The sequence below is a fragment of the Leuresthes tenuis genome, unplaced genomic scaffold (assembly GCF_036924035.1).
Source record: "Leuresthes tenuis unplaced genomic scaffold, fLeuTen1.0.hap1 SCAF_10, whole genome shotgun sequence".
Classification (NCBI taxonomy): domain Eukaryota; kingdom Metazoa; phylum Chordata; class Actinopteri; order Atheriniformes; family Atherinopsidae; genus Leuresthes; species Leuresthes tenuis.
This window is the reverse complement of record NW_027325364.1, coordinates 25,504,887-25,520,454: the sequence shown is the minus strand read 5'-3', so window position 1 is coordinate 25,520,454 and position 15,568 is coordinate 25,504,887. Positions and strand designations below refer to the sequence as shown.

Genomic DNA, 15,568 nt, shown 5'->3' with positions numbered 1-15,568 from the left:
CTTATTTATCCACTTCAAATCAAGTTTCAACAATTAAAAAAATGTTGTAGTTTGAGAAAAAACAACTTAAAATTAAGCAATCAGTAGGGTAAGAAAGGGTAAGAAAAGGTGCAAATGCCAACCATACATCACTAAAAGGTGGAGCGGAAGTATTCGGCTGCAAGTAGGTGCGAATGCCTGACAATGTATGATCAAAAGAGGGAGCGGAGGTTTTCGGCTGCAAGGTCTGAATGTCCAACCATAATTTGTAAAAACCGGGGAAGAAAAGGCTCGAAAGCCCGACTATACACCATCAAAAGCGGGAGCGGAGGTGTTCGGCTGCAAGTAGGTGTGAATGTTCGACCATAATTTGTAAAAAGCGGGTAAGAAAAGGTTCGAATGCTCGACTATATATTAACCAAAGCAGGAGGAGAGGTCTTCGGATAAGAGTGGGTGAGAATTTACAACCATAATCTATAAAATGCGGTGAAAAAAAAGGTGTGAATACCCCATAGAACACTAAAAGGTAGAGCGGAAGTGTTCAGCTGCAAGAAGGTGTGAATGTCTGACCATAGTTTGTAAAAAGCGGGTAAGAAAAGGTTCGAATGCCCGAACATACACCATCAAAGGAGGGAGCGGAGGTGTTCCGCTGTAAGAAGGTGTGAATGTCCGACCATAGTTGGCAAAAAGCAGGTAAGAAAAGGTTAAAATACCCGATTGTACACAATCAATAGCGGGAGCAGAGTTGTTCCGCTACTAAAAGGTGTGAAAGTCCGACCATGAATTGTAAAAAGCGGGTAAGAAAAGGTGCGAATGCCCGACAATGTATGATCAAAAGAGGGAGCGGAGGTTTTCGGCTGAAACAAGGTCTGAATGTCCATCCATATTTTGTAAAAATCTGGGAAGAAAAGGCTCGAAAGCCCGACTATACACCATCAACAGCTGGAGCGGAGGTGTTCAGCTGCAAGAAGGTCTGAATGTCCATCAATAATTGCTAGAAAACATGGAAGAGAATTTTCGAAAATCAAACCGCACATGATCATAAGCGGGAGACGAGGTGTTCAAATGCAAGAAGGTGTGAATGTCCACCCATAATTACTGCAAAATGGGTAAGAAAAGGTACGAATGCCCAACCATACATGATCCTAACAGGGAGCGGAGGTGTTTGGCTGCGACAAGGTGTGTATGTCCACCCATAATTAATGAAAAGCGGGCAACAAGTAGGTTTGAATACCCATCATCAAAAGCAGGAGTGGATGTGTTCGGCTACAAGAAGGTTTGAATGTCTGACCATAGTTTGTAAAAAGCGGGTAAGAAAAGGTTCGAATGCCCGAACATACACCATCAAAGGAGGGAGCGGAGGTGTTCCGCTGTAAGAAGGTGTGAATGTCCAACCATAATTGGCAAAAAGCAGGTAAGAAAAGGTTAAAATACCCTATTGTACACAATCAATAGCGGGAGCAGAGTTGTTCCGCTACTAAAAGGTGTGAAAGTCCGACCATGAATTGTAAAAAGCGGGTAAGAAAAGGTGCGAATGCCCGACAATGTATGATCAAAAGAGGGAGCGGAGGTTTTCGGCTGAAAGAAGGTCTGAATGTCCATCCATAATTTGTAAAAATCGGGGAAGAAAAGGCTCGAAAGCCCGACTATACACCATCAACAGCTGGAGCGGAGGTGTTCAGCTGCAAGACGGTCTGAATGTCCATCAATAATTGCTAGAAAACATGAAAGAAAATTTTCAAATATCAAACTGCACATGATCATAAGCAGGAGAGGAGGTGTTCAGCTGCAAGAAGGTGTGAATGTCTACCCATAATTACTGAAAAATGGGTAAGAGAAGGTGCGAATGCCTAACCATACATCATCAAAAGAGGGAGCGGAGGTGTTCCGCTGTAAGACGGTGTGAATGTCCGACCATAGATGGTAAAAAGCGGGTAAGAAAAGGTTAAATTACCCGACTGTACACAATCAAAAGAGGGAGCGGAGTTGTTCAGCTAAGAGAAGGTGTGAAAGTCCGACCTTGGTTTGTAAAAAGCGGGTAAGAAAAGGTTCGTATGCCCGAATATACACCATCAAAAGCGGAAGCGGATGTGTTCGGCTGCAAGATATTGTGAACGTCCGACCAAAGTTTGTAAAAAGCAGTTAAGAAAAGGTTCGAATATCTAACCAAACATAAGAATGAGTCTTTTCCGCTGTAGAATGCCCGACTATAGACCATCAAATGCGGGAGCGGAGGTGTTCGGCTCTGAGTAGGTGTGAATGTCCGACCATAATTGCTGAAGAATGTGTTAGAAAAGGTAAGAATGCTGGACCATACATCATCAAAAGCGGTAGTGGTGGTGTTCGGCTGCAAAAAGGTGTGACTGTTCGACTAAAGTTTGCAAAAAGTGGGTAAGACAAGGTGCGAATGCCTGACAATGTATGATCAAAAGCGGGAGCGGAGGTGTTCAGCTGCAAGAAGGTCTACATGTCCATCAATAATTGCTAGAAAACATGAAAGAAACTTTTCGAAAATCAAACCGCACATGATCATAAGTGGGATAGGAGGTGTTCAGCTGCAAGGTGTGAATGTCCACCCATAATTCCTGAAAAATGGGCAAAAAAAAGGTGTGAATGCCCAACCATACATCATCAAAAGCAGGAGTGGAAGTGTTCGGCTACAAGAAGGTGTGAACGTCCAAACAAAATATGTAAAAAGAAGTTAAGAAAAGGTTCGAATATCCAACCAAACATAATCAAAAGCGGGAGCAGAGCTGTTCGACTGCAAGTAGGTGTGAATGTCAGATCATAATTTGCAAAAAGCTGATGAGAAAGGGTGAGAATGCCCGACTATACATCATCAAATGCGGGAGCGGAGTTGTTCGGCTGTGAGTAGGTGTGAATCTCCGACCATAATTGCTGAAAAATGTGTTAGAAAAGGTAAAAATGCCGGTCCATACATCATCAAAAGCGAGAGAGGTTGTGTTCGGCTGCAAGTAGGTGTGAATGTCCAGCCATAATTACTCACAAACGGGTAAGAAAAGGTAGTATTGCCAGACCATATATGATCAAAACAGGGAGCGGAGGTGGTTCAGCTGCAAGAAGGTTTGAATGTCAAACTAAAGTTCAAATATATGAACAAAAGCGGGAGGAGAGGTCTTCGGATGAAAGTGGTTGAAAATTTCCAACCATAATGTATAAAATGCGGTGAAAAAAAAGGTTTGATAGAACACTAAAAGGTGGAGCGGAAGTGTTCGGCTGCAAGAAGGTGTGAATGTCCGACTATATTTGGTGAAAAGCAGGTGAAGCAAGGTCTGAATGCCCAACCTTACATCATCAAAAGCGAGATCAGAGTTGTTTGGCTGCAAGAAGGCCATAGTTTGCCAAAAGCGGGTAAGGTGCGAATGTCCGACTAAATATTAACAAAATTTGGGGCGGAGGTTTTCGGATGCAAGTGGGTGTGAATATCCCACCATACAAGTATGGTGGAGAGGAAGCTGTGAATAGCCGACCATAGTTTGGAAAAAGCGGGTAAGAAAAGGTTTGAATGCCCGAACATACACCATCAAAAGAGGGAGCGGAGGTGTTCCGCTGTACGAAGGTGTGAATGTCCGACCATACTTGGTAAAAAGCGGGTAAGAAAAGGTTAAAATACCCTACTGTACACAATCAATAGCGGGAGCGGATGTGTTCGGCTACAAGAAGGTGTGACAGTCCGACCATGGTTTGTAAAAAGCGGGTAAGAAAAGGTGCGAATGTCCGACAATGTATGATCAAAAGAGAGAGCGGAGGTTTTCGGATACACGAAGGTTTGAATGTCCTACCATAGTTTGTAAATAGCGGGTAAGAAAAGGTTCGAATGCCCGACTATACACTATAAAAAGCGGGAGCGGAGTTGTTCCGCTGTAAGACGGTGTTAATGTCCGACCATAGTTGGTAAAAAGCGGGTAAGAAAAGGTTAAAATACCCGACTGTACACAATCAATAGCGGGAGCGGAGTTGTTCGGCTACAAGAAGGTGTGAAAGTCCGACCATGGTTTGTAAAAAGCAGTTAAGAAAAGGTTCGAATATCCAACCAAACATAATCAAAAGCGGGAGCAGAGCTGTTCGACTGCAAGTAGGTGTGAATGTCCAGCCATAATTACTCAAAAACGGGGGAAGAAAAGGTAGTATTGCCAGACCATACATGATCAAAACAGGGAGCGGAGGTTCAGCTGCAAGGTGTGAATGTCTGACTATAGTTTGTAAAAAGCGGGTAAGACAAGGTGCGAATGCCCAACAATGTATGATCAAAAGAGAGAGCGGAGGTGTTCGGCTGCAAGGTCTGAATGTCCAACCATAATTTGTAAAAACCGGGTAAGAAAAGGCTCGAAAGCCCGACTATACATCATCAAAAGCGGGAGCGGAGGTGTTCAGCTGCAAGAAGGTGTGAATGTTCGACTAAAGTTTGTAAAAAGCTGGTAAGACAAGGAGCGATGTCCCGACATTGTATGATCAAAAGCGGGAGCGGAGGTGTCCAGCTGTGAGTAGGTGTGAATGTCCGACCATAATTGCTGAAAAATGTGTTAGAAAAGGTAAGAATACTGGACCATACATCATCAAAAGCAGGAGAGGTGGTGTTCGGCTGCAAGAAGGTGTGAAAGTCCGACAATGGTTTGTAAAAAGCGGGTAAAAAAAGGTTCGAATGCCCGAATATACATCATCAAAAGCGGAAGCGGAGGTGTTCGGATGCAAGAAGGTGTGAACGTCCGACCAAAGTTTGTAAAAAGCAGTGAAAAGCGACAAAAAGCATTTTGTGAGTTCTGCATGATTTGGGATTTTGCTTATTAAATGCATTACTTCACTCAAACTATGTTAAAACTGATTTGTCCTTCATATTTACCATGTTTAGAAATATTTAAACAAAAAAACAACGTTGTACTTTGCAGTAAAAGAAAGAGCAAATCTAAAGTTTCAGGAATCCGAGTATAAGCCTGCTTTCATGAGTTCTGCACGATTTCGGATTTTGCTATAAAATGAATTGCTTTGCTCAAAACATTGGACTTTGCAGTAGAAGAAGTTGAAATCCATCTACACATTGATAAATATGAAGGACAAAGCAGTTCCCACTTGCCCATAAGAAAATAAGCTTATTCTCGGATTCCTGATCCTTCAGTGTTGCTCTTTCTTCTACTGCAAAATACAATGTTGTTCTTTGTTGAAGTCGATCCAGACATTGATAAATATGAAGGAAAAAGCAGTTTTAACTTGGTTTGAGTGAATGATTTCATTTTATACATAAAATCCGAAATCGTGCAGAACTCATGAAAATAAGCTTATTCTCGGATTCCTAAAACTTTTGATTGGCTCTTTCTTTTACTGCAAAGTACAACGTTGTTTTTTTGTTTAAATCTATCGAGACATTGATAAATATGAAGGTAAAAGCCGTTTTAACATAGTTTGAGTGAAGGAATTGATTTTATAGAAAAAATCCCAAATCATGCAGAACTCCTCAAAAGGGGCGTATGGCTTAATCACAAGTGTGGTTCTTTCTCATTCAGGGTAGTATGAGGAAGTTTATGCTTGAAATATATGTAGAAATGGGTACATATGAAGGACAAAGCAGTGTTAACTTAGTTTGAGTGAAGGAATTCATTTTATACATAAAATCCCAAATCATGCAGAACGTATGAAAAGAAGCTTATTCTCGGATTCCTGATCCTTCAGTTTTGCTCTTTCTTCTACTGCAAAATACAATGTTGTTCTTTGTTGAAGTCAATCTAGACATTGATAAATATGAAGGAAAAAGCAGTTTTAACTTGGTTTGAGTGAATGAATTCATTTTATACATAAAATCCGAAATCGTGCAGAACTCATGAAAATAAGCTTATTCTCGGATTCCTAAAACTTTTGATTTGCTCTTTCTTTTATTGCAAAGTACAACGTTGTTTTTTTGTTTAAATCTATCGAGACATTGATAAATATGAAGGTAAAAGCCGTTTTAACATAGTTTGAGTGAAGGAATTAATTTTATAGATAAAATCCCAAATCATGCAGAACTCCTCAAAAGGGAGGTATGGCTTAATCACAAGTGTGGCTCTTTCTCATTCAGGTTAATATGAGGAAGTTTATGCTTGAAATATATGTAGAAATGGGTACATATGAAGGACAAAGCAGTGTTAACTTAGTTTGCGTGAAGAAATTCATTTTATACATAAAATCCGAAATCGTGCAGAACTCATGAAAATAAGCTTATTCTCGGATTCCTAAAACTTTTGATTTGCACTTTCTTTTACTGCAAAGTACAACGTTGTTTTTTGTTGAAATCTATCTAGACATTGATAAATACCAGCCGAAACTCTGCTGCCGCTTTTGATAATTTATGGTTGGGCATTCTTACCTTTTCTTACCCGCTTTTTACAAATTATGATCTTACATTCACACCTACTTGCAGTCAAACACCTTCTCATCCACTTATGATCATGTGCGGTTGGGCTTTCGCACCTTTTCTTACCCATTTTTCAGTAATTATGGGTGGACATTCAGACCTTCTTGCAGCCGAAAACCTCCGCTCCTCTTTTGATCATACATTGTCGGGCATTCACACCTTGTCTTACCCGCTTTTTACAAACTTTAGTCGGACATTCAAACCTTCTTGCAGCTGAACCACCTCCACTCCCTGTTTTGATCATATATGGTCTGGCAATAGTACCTTTTCTTACCCGTTTGTGAGTAATTATGGCTGGACATTCACACCTTCTTGCAGCCAAACACAACCTCTCCCGCTTTTGATGATATATGGTCCGGCATTCTTACCTTTTCTAACACATTTTTCAGCAATTATGGTCGGACATTCACACCTACTCACAGACGAACACCTCCGCTCCCACATTTGATAGTGTATAGTCGGGCATTCTCACCCTTTCTCATCAGCTTTTTGCAAATTATGATCTGATATTCACACCTACTTGCAGTCGAACAGCTCTGCTCCCGCTTTTGATTATGTTTGGTTGGATATTCGAACATTTTCTTAATGCTTTTTACAAACTTTGGTCGGACGTTCACACCGTCTTGCAGCCGAACACCTCCGCTTCCGCTTTTGATGGTGTATAGTCGGGCATTCGAGCCTTTTCTTACCCACCTATTACTTACTATGGTTGGACATTCAAACCTTGTAGCCGAACACATCCGCTCCTGCTTTTGATGATGTGTGATTTGGCATTCGCACCTTTTCTTACCCATTTTTCAGTAATTATTGGTCGGACATTCAGACCTTCTTGCACCTGAACACCTCTGCTCCCGCTTTTGATGGTGTATAGTCGGGCTTTCGAGCCTTTTCTTCCCCGATTTTTACAAATTACGGTTGGACATTCAGACCTTGCAGCCGAAAACCTCCGCTCCCTCTTTTGATCATACATTGTCGGGCATTCGCCCCTTGTCTTACATGGTTTTTACAAACTTTAGTCAGACATTCACACCTTGCAGCTGAACCACCTCCATTCCCTGTTTTGATCATGTGTGGTCTGGAAATACTACCTTTTCTTCCCCCGTTTGTGAGTAATCATGGCTGGACATTCACACCTACTTGCAGCCGAAAAACCACCTCTCCCGCTTTTGATGATGTATTGTCCGGCATTCTAGTCTTTTCTATCACATTTTTCAGCAATTATGATCTGACATTCACACCTACTTGCAGTCGAACAGCTCTGCTCCCGCTTTTGATTATGTTCGGTTGGATATTCAAACCTTTTCTTAACTGCTTTTTACAAACTTTGGTCGGACGTTCACACCTTCTTGCAGCCGAACACCCCCGCTTCCGCTTTTGATGGTATATATTCAGGTATTCGAACCTTCTCTTACCCGCTTTTTACAAACCATGGTTGGACTTTCATACCTTCTTGTAGCTGAACAACTCCACTCCTGCTTTTGATGATTTATGGTTGGACATTCGCATCTTTTCCTACCCATTTTTCAGTAATTATGGGTGGATATTCACATCTTCTTGCAGCTGAACACCTCCTCTCCCGCTAATGATCATGTAAGGTTTGATATTCGAAAATTTTCTTTCATGTTTTAAAGCAATTATTAATGGACATTCACACCTACTTGCAGCCGAACACCACCTCTCCCGCTTTTGATGATGTATGGACCGGCATTCTTACCTTTTCTAACACATTTTTCAGCAATTATGGTCGGAGATTCACACCTACTCACAGCCGAACAACTCCGCTCCCGCATTTGATGATGTATAGTCGGGCATTCTCACCCTTTCTCATCAGCTTTTTGCAAATTATGATCTGACATTCACACCTACTTGCAGTCGAACAGCTCTGCTCCCGCTTTTGATTATGTTTGGTTGGATATTCGAACCTTTTCTTAACTTCTTTTTACATATTTTGTTTGGACGTTCACACCTTCTTGTAGCCGAACACTTCCACTCCTGCTTTTGATGATGTATGGTTGGGCATTCACACCTTTTTTTTGCCCATTTTTCAGGAATTATGGGTGGACATTCACACCTTGCAGCTGAACACCTCCTATCCCACTTATGATCATGTGCGGTTTGATTTTCGAAAAGTTTCTTTCATGTTTTCTAGCAATTATTGATGGACATATAGACCTTCTTGCAGCTGAACACCTCCGCTCCCGCTTTTGATCATACATTGTCAGGCATTCGCACCTTGTCTTACCCACTTTTTGCAAACTTTAGTCGAACAGTCACACCTTTTTGCAGCCGAACACCACCACTACCGCTTTTGATGATGTATGGTCCAGCATTCTTACCTTTTCTAACACATTCTTCAGCAATTATGGTCGGACATTCACACCTACTCAGAGCCGAACACCTCCGCTCCCGCATTTGATGGTCTATAGTCGGGCATTCTACAGCGGAAAAGACTCATTCTTATGTTTGGTTAGATATTCGAACCTTTTCTTAACTGCTTTTTACAAACTTTGGTCGGACGTTCACAATATCTTGCAGCCGAACACCTCCGCTTCCGCTTTTGATGGTGTATATTCGGGCATACGAACCTTTTCTTACCCGCTTTTTACAAACCAAGGTCGGACTTTCACACCTTCTCTTAGCTGAACAACTCCGCTCCCTCTTTTGATTGTGTACAGTCGGGTAATTTAACCTTTTCTTACCCGCTTTTTACCATCTATGGTCGGACATTCACACCGTCTTACAGCGGAACACCTCCGCTCCCTCTTTTGATTGTGTATGGTTAGGCATTCGCACCTTCTCTTACCCATTTTTCAGTAATTATGGGTAGACAATCACACCTTCTTGCAGCTGAACACCTCCTCTCCTGCTTATGATCATGTGCAGTTTGATATTTGAAAATTTTTTTTCATGTTTTCTAACAATTATTGATGGACATTCAGACCGTCTTGCAGCTGAACACCTCCGCTCCAGCTGTTGATGGTGTATAGTCGGGCTTTCGAGCCTTTTCTTCCCCGATTTTTACAAATTATGGATGGACATTCAGACCTTCTTCTCAGCCGAAAACCTCCGCTCCCTCCTTTGATCATACATTGTCGGGCATTCGCACCTTTTCTTACCCGCTTTTTACAATTCATGGTCGGACTTTCACACCTTTTAGTAGCGGAACAACTCTGCTCCCGCTATTGATTGTGTACAATAGGGGATTTTAACCTTTTCTTACCTGCTTTTTGCCAATTATGGTTGGACATTCACACCTTCTTACAGCGGAACACCTCCGCTCCCTCCTTTGATGGTGTATGTTCGGGCATTCGAACCTTTTCTTACCCGCTTTTTACAAACTATGGTCAGACATTCAAACCTTCTTGTAGCCGAACACATCCACTCCTGCTTTTGATGATGGGTATTCAAACCTACTTGTTGCCCGCTTTTCATTAATTATGGGTGGACATACACACCTTGTCGCAGCCAAACACCTCCGCTCCCTGTTAGGATCATGTATGGTTGGGCATTCGTACCTTTTCTTACCCATTTTGCAGTAATTATGGGTGGACATTCACACCTTCTTGCATTTGAACACCTCCTCTCCCGCTTATGATCATGTGCGGTTTGATTTTCGAAATTTCTCTTCCATGTTTTCTAGCAATTATTGATGGACATTCAGACCTTCTTGCAGCTGAACACCTCCGCTCCAGCTGTTGATGGTGTATAGTCGGGCTTTCGAGCCTTTTCTTCCCAGATTTTTACAAAATATGGATGGACATTCAGACCTTGTTTCAGCCGAAAACCTCCGCTCCCTCCTTTGATCATACATTGTCGGGCATTCGCACCTTTTCTTACCCGCTTTTTACAAACCATGGTCGGACTTTCACACCTTTTAGTAGCGGAACAACTCTGCTCCCGCTATTGATTGTGTACAATCGGGTATTTTAACCTTTTCTTACCTGCTTTTTGCCAACTATGGTCGGACATTCACACCTTCTTACAGCGGAACACCTCCGCTCCCTCCTTTGATGGTGTATGTTCGGGCATTCGAACCTTTTCTTACCCGCTTTTTACAAACTATGGTCAGACATTCACACCTTCTTGCAGCCGAACACTTCCGCTCTACCTTTTAGTGTTCTATGGGGTATTCACACCTTTTTTTTCACCGCATTTTATAGATTATGGTTGTAAATTCTCACCCACTCTTATCCGAAGACCTCTCCTCCTGCTTTGGTTAATATATAGTCGGGCATTCGAACCTTTTCTTACCCGCTTTTTACAAATTATGGTCGAACATTCACACCTACTTGCAGCCGAACACCTCCGCTCCCGCTTTTGATGGTGTATAGTCGGGCTTTCGAGCCTTTTCTTCCCCGGTTTTTACAAATTATGGTTGGACATTCAGACCTTGCAGCCGAAAACCTCCGCTCCCTCTTTTGATCATACATTGTCAGGCATTCGCACCTACTTGCAGCCGAATACTTCCGCTCCACCTTTTAGTGATGTATGGTTGGCATTTGCACCTTTTCTTACCCTTTCTTACCCTACTGATTGCTCCTGTCCTGTGTTGGCTCCCTTTTAAAAAGTACAGAACTTAGAACAGGTCTAGTCCCTGGCTTTCGGCAGAACTGTCTTCTTTACTTTTTTTTTTTTTCCCCTTATCGTGTTCAGCATTATGGCAGCAGAATTGTAGTCTGAATACCTTTGATGCCAAACAGATTTGGTTTACCAAGGGAAGTTTTATAAATGTAAAGCTCCCCTTGATGCCCATTTATTTATTTCTGTTTACAATATATGACATGTAATAGAACTGAACCGGACCGGGGGACAAGGAAAGAAGAAGAGGAAAGAAGAGAAAAACAGAACATACATCGCATACAACACAGCTGTGGATATAGATGACCTGAGACGACATGATAATACATCAACTGCTTAGCGACCATGCTACTGGACTAATGAATGTGGTTGTGTGTGTGTGAGAACATGCAACACCCATGGCACAGGACCTACATGATAACCGTGCTTAGTTATGAGTGTATCAGCGTACAGGGCCACAATCCACAGCCCCCCCAAGCAATCAGAAGCAGGCAGAGAGGGCCACAAGACCCAGGCCACCAGCAGCCCCCACAGAGCACAGAACCCAGGAAGCCCACCGCAGGGGCAACCACGCATCCACCCAGAAGACTGCAGAGGAAGCCCCCGGAAAGAGCCCCCATAAGCATAGGGCAGAGGCCCTCCGGGAGCCAGGGGCAACAGCCCACCGACGTCGCCAGGCCCCAGCCGCCCAGACATGGGCCGTGCACTGGATCCGGGCCCCAGGAGCCCGAGCGCCCCCAAACCCCCCGACAGAGGCCCCACCCAATACCCAGGAGGGCCAAGCGCCCCAGACAGCCACACAGTGGGTCAGCGCCTGCCCCAGCACCCCTGGCCAAGTGCCCTGGGAGTCAAGACGTGCCCACAGGTGGGTGAAGTCGCGAGCAGCGGAGAGAGGCCACGCCGCCCCCCCCATCGGGAGAAGCACAGGCAGGCCAGGCGACAGCAAGTCCAAGATCCAGGCCCAATCATTACCACACACACTTTCATGTCCCATACATCCACACGTCCTCCCTCCCTCGACTCCGCTGGGGTGTAGTGCAGCGGGCACACCAGGGGGCCAGCAGCCCCCCAGCCACCACAGACCCCAAACCAGCAGAACAATTAATTAATCCTCCTGGCCCCTCCCGCCCCGAGCAGCAACCAGGAAACAGGGGTGTGCGAAGAAGACCCCTCCCCTCACCCTTCTGGCTCTTCAATATTTTCTAATAGTGAGCAATTAAAATTGAGGGGCAGCCAAACTTGTAGAACTGGGAGCGTGGCCCTCTGGGCAGCCTACATACCCAAAGAGCCCCGCCCACCAGATGCCACTCAGTGTAACCACCCCCCAAGACCTAATGTGTGTGTGTGAGTGTGTTTGATAAGTAGTAATGTCTAAGGTGTAATTAAAACAGGGGTGGGAACTGCAGAGTGCAACTACTGCAGAGTCCACTACACCCCACCGAACACACACGCCCCCAAAACCCTTCATGTGTGAGTGTGTGCTGTGTACAGGAGCCAGAAGGGAGAATGGGGATATACACTGGGGGCAGCCAGGGACTGGCTGCAATAGGCATCCCCGCTACCAGGGAGCCAACACAGGACAGGAGGGCCTGATGTCCACCAGGCTCGGGGCCTGCAGCGACCATATTCTGGGAGCTACTGTACCCCCAGAAGGTACCCATCCCGCCCCACCCCACTCAACCCAACCCCACTCCGGAGGACCTCTACAAAAAACAAACAAACAACAACAAAAAACAAACAAACAAACCACCCGGTCACACCAGTCGCAGCAGCCCGGGCCTGAGACCCACCATCACCCAGGCCCCCCCAGAGCCCCCCTCAACAGGTGCGCTCTTGTGAAAAAGCAAACAGCGGCAGCAACAAAAACACAACGGGAACACCGTATTGAGGCTTTGTTCTGACCGCTCATTTGGTATGGCGTTTCTTTCAAGCAATTCTCCCGGTTAGCCGACACTCGGCTCGCTCCCATAGCCGGGTTAAAGTCTACATCGCATTCACTCTCTTTTCTCAGCAGACTAAAAGAAAGTTTCATCTTGGGCTCCCTGAAACTTGCATCCTGCACCGCTGTTTGCTTTTTCACAAGAGTAGAGAAGAGCGCACCGTTCCCAGCGGCACTGCAGTACGGGGTCAATGCTTGGAGTGAACGGAGCAAGCTACTTTTTCAACTCCTATTGCTAAAAATCCATTTAATATGTAGTCCTCGTATAGAGGACATATCAGATATTAAACTGATAAGAACAGATACTACACTTGATCTTAGCCAAAAGGCCGAGAAGCGACAACTGTCCACTGGTTCACGTCCGAGGGCCCTTCCTGGCACAATGCGCACTTGTCCGCTAACACCCCTGTTCTTTTTATGGCCATAGGTGGCCAGAGTGTCACTTTGCACCTCCGCCCACCCGCTGCACTGAGCACTCTTCAGCCCTTTTAAATGGTATAACTTTGCACTCCCGCACGCTCCAGCAAGCACCATTCAAGCAACAACTTTGCACTCCAGCTTCGAACATCGGCACAGTCGCAACAAGTAAGGCGACTCTACTCAGAGAAGTCACTCTGCACAGTAACAAGATTTCTTTTGCACAGACAGAAAGGGCTTCACCCGCAAAGGTAAAGCCTGCCAAAAATAGAAACAACTCATTAGTGCTGCTCTCCACAGAAGTCTTTAGTAAAAGGTGAAAGACTTGTACGTTATGAAGAGAAACCAGAGTACGATTATCCGTCACTGCGGGAGCAGGGCATCAGGCTAGTTGGCATAGCCACCTTCCCCATGGTGAGCTTTGCTTGGTTGAAACGCTTGCTCCCCCCCCCTCCCCCTTGCTCCTCGGCTGACCAAGTAGGAACAATCGGGCCCTATTCGATGGCTGCCTTGTCTTTTACTCTGTGCAAAAGACAAGGCAGCAACAAAAACACCACGGGAAAACCGTATTGAGGCTTTGTTCTGACCGCTCATTCGGTGTCGCGTTTCTTTCAAGCAATTCTCCCGGTTAGCCCGCACTCGGCTCGCTCCCAGAGCCGTGTTAAAGTCTACTTCGCATTCACTCTCTTTTCTCAGCAGACTCTTGGGATTTTATCAATAAAATGAATTCCTTCACTCAAACTATGTTAAAACTGCTTTGTCCTTCATATTTACCATGTCTTGAAAGATTTAAACAAAAAACCAACGTTGTACTTTGCAGTAAAAGAAATAGCAAATCTAAAGTTTCAGGAATCCGAGAATAAGCTTACTTTCATGAGTTCTTCACGATTTCGGATTTTGCTATAAAATGAATTCCTTCACTCAAACTAAATTAAAACTGCTAAACCGCTAATCTGTTACATGTAAGGCAGATGTCAAATTCACCGAATTAGGATTATTCGGTATTCGGCCAATCGAGCTGTAGCAGCTTCGGTAAAAGAGTATAAGTTGAAGAGTTTGTGAATAAAGGTGTGCGCACACATAGTGAGCTGTAGGAAAATAGGCAGGGAGCAATGCCGGCTGGGGTATATGTTCTTGTATGTTGTCTGACTGTTTGATTTGAATGTGTTGTGTAAGTGTCCTGTTGAATGTTACATGTTTGGGCTTTGACACTTCACGGTGGTTGTTAACTGTGTGGTGTGTCCTGAAATGTTATATGTTTGGGCTGTGTGACATGCTTAATGCTTGTCAGTAGCTACCCACTTATTCATATATAGCAACTGACAACATAAGAAGTCTGGACATACTTTGATAGTAGTTGTAGAAGTATCCTTATTGATAATAGATAAACTAATTCATAGTGATAGAACAGTAGATGAACAGGTGCCTGCACATGTCTCACGAAAATAAAATGGGTGTATGATTGCTGACGGCAGAGCAATACTGCCAAACTTATGAGTTCTTGTGGCAAACTTGATTCAGTGTCTTGACGTGTATACGCTGTTTCGCTGACTTGATTGTCACAAGAAACAAAGTGTGTTTGATAAGATCCGACCATTTTATTACGGGAGGATCAGTATGTATGGATTCTGATGTGACTGATAAACCCATTCGTATCGTAAGCATAATCTAATACGTGAGACAACGCCCTGGCACACAATCAAAAAAAAAAAGAGAGAGCGGTTTTGTGTCCCCACAGTCCATAATGTAGAAAAGAGAGAAAAAAGCCTTTCTGATTTGGTGTGTGTTCTCACAGTGCAGAGTGTAGAGAAAAGAGAGAAAAGAAAGCCGTTTTGGTGTCACGGGTGTTGTAACTTACACACACACATTTCTGAATTGAGAAAGGAAATTATTTTAGAGGAAGCACTAGAGTTTAGATCCCACATTTGTTGATAGGCATTCATTTATTTCTTCACTTCTGATGAAGTTTCAACAATAAACAACAAACTTTGTATTATGAGAAAGAACCAGACTCATTCTTCAGGAATCCGAAAATAAGCTCTATTTTACGAGTTATGCACGAATTCGGATTCTCCTATAAAACCTTAACTCTAACCAAGTTAAGACTGCTTTGTCCTTCATATTTATTCATGTCTAATCAAGTTTCAACGATAAACAACGTTGTACTTTGTACTTCTTCAGCAATAAGCATCTCTCGACATATGACGAAATACAGATTTTGCTATAAAATTAATTCCTTCTATCAGCCT

At 43.7% G+C, this 15,568-nt stretch overlaps 2 non-coding genes across 2 annotated transcripts; both read right to left on the bottom strand.

Annotated features, from left to right (window-relative positions):
* Positions 1 to 13,052: 13,052 nt before the first annotated feature.
* LOC140317164 (U2 spliceosomal RNA) lies at positions 13,053 to 13,243 on the bottom strand. The gene has a single exon (XR_011917503.1). It is a non-coding gene; the product is annotated as a U2 spliceosomal RNA (small nuclear RNA).
* A 316-nt stretch (positions 13,244 to 13,559) lies between these two features.
* LOC140317386 (U5 spliceosomal RNA) lies at positions 13,560 to 13,673 on the bottom strand. Its single transcript, XR_011917705.1, has one exon. It is a non-coding gene; the product is annotated as a U5 spliceosomal RNA (small nuclear RNA).
* Between the last annotated feature and the right edge of the window lie 1,895 nt (positions 13,674 to 15,568).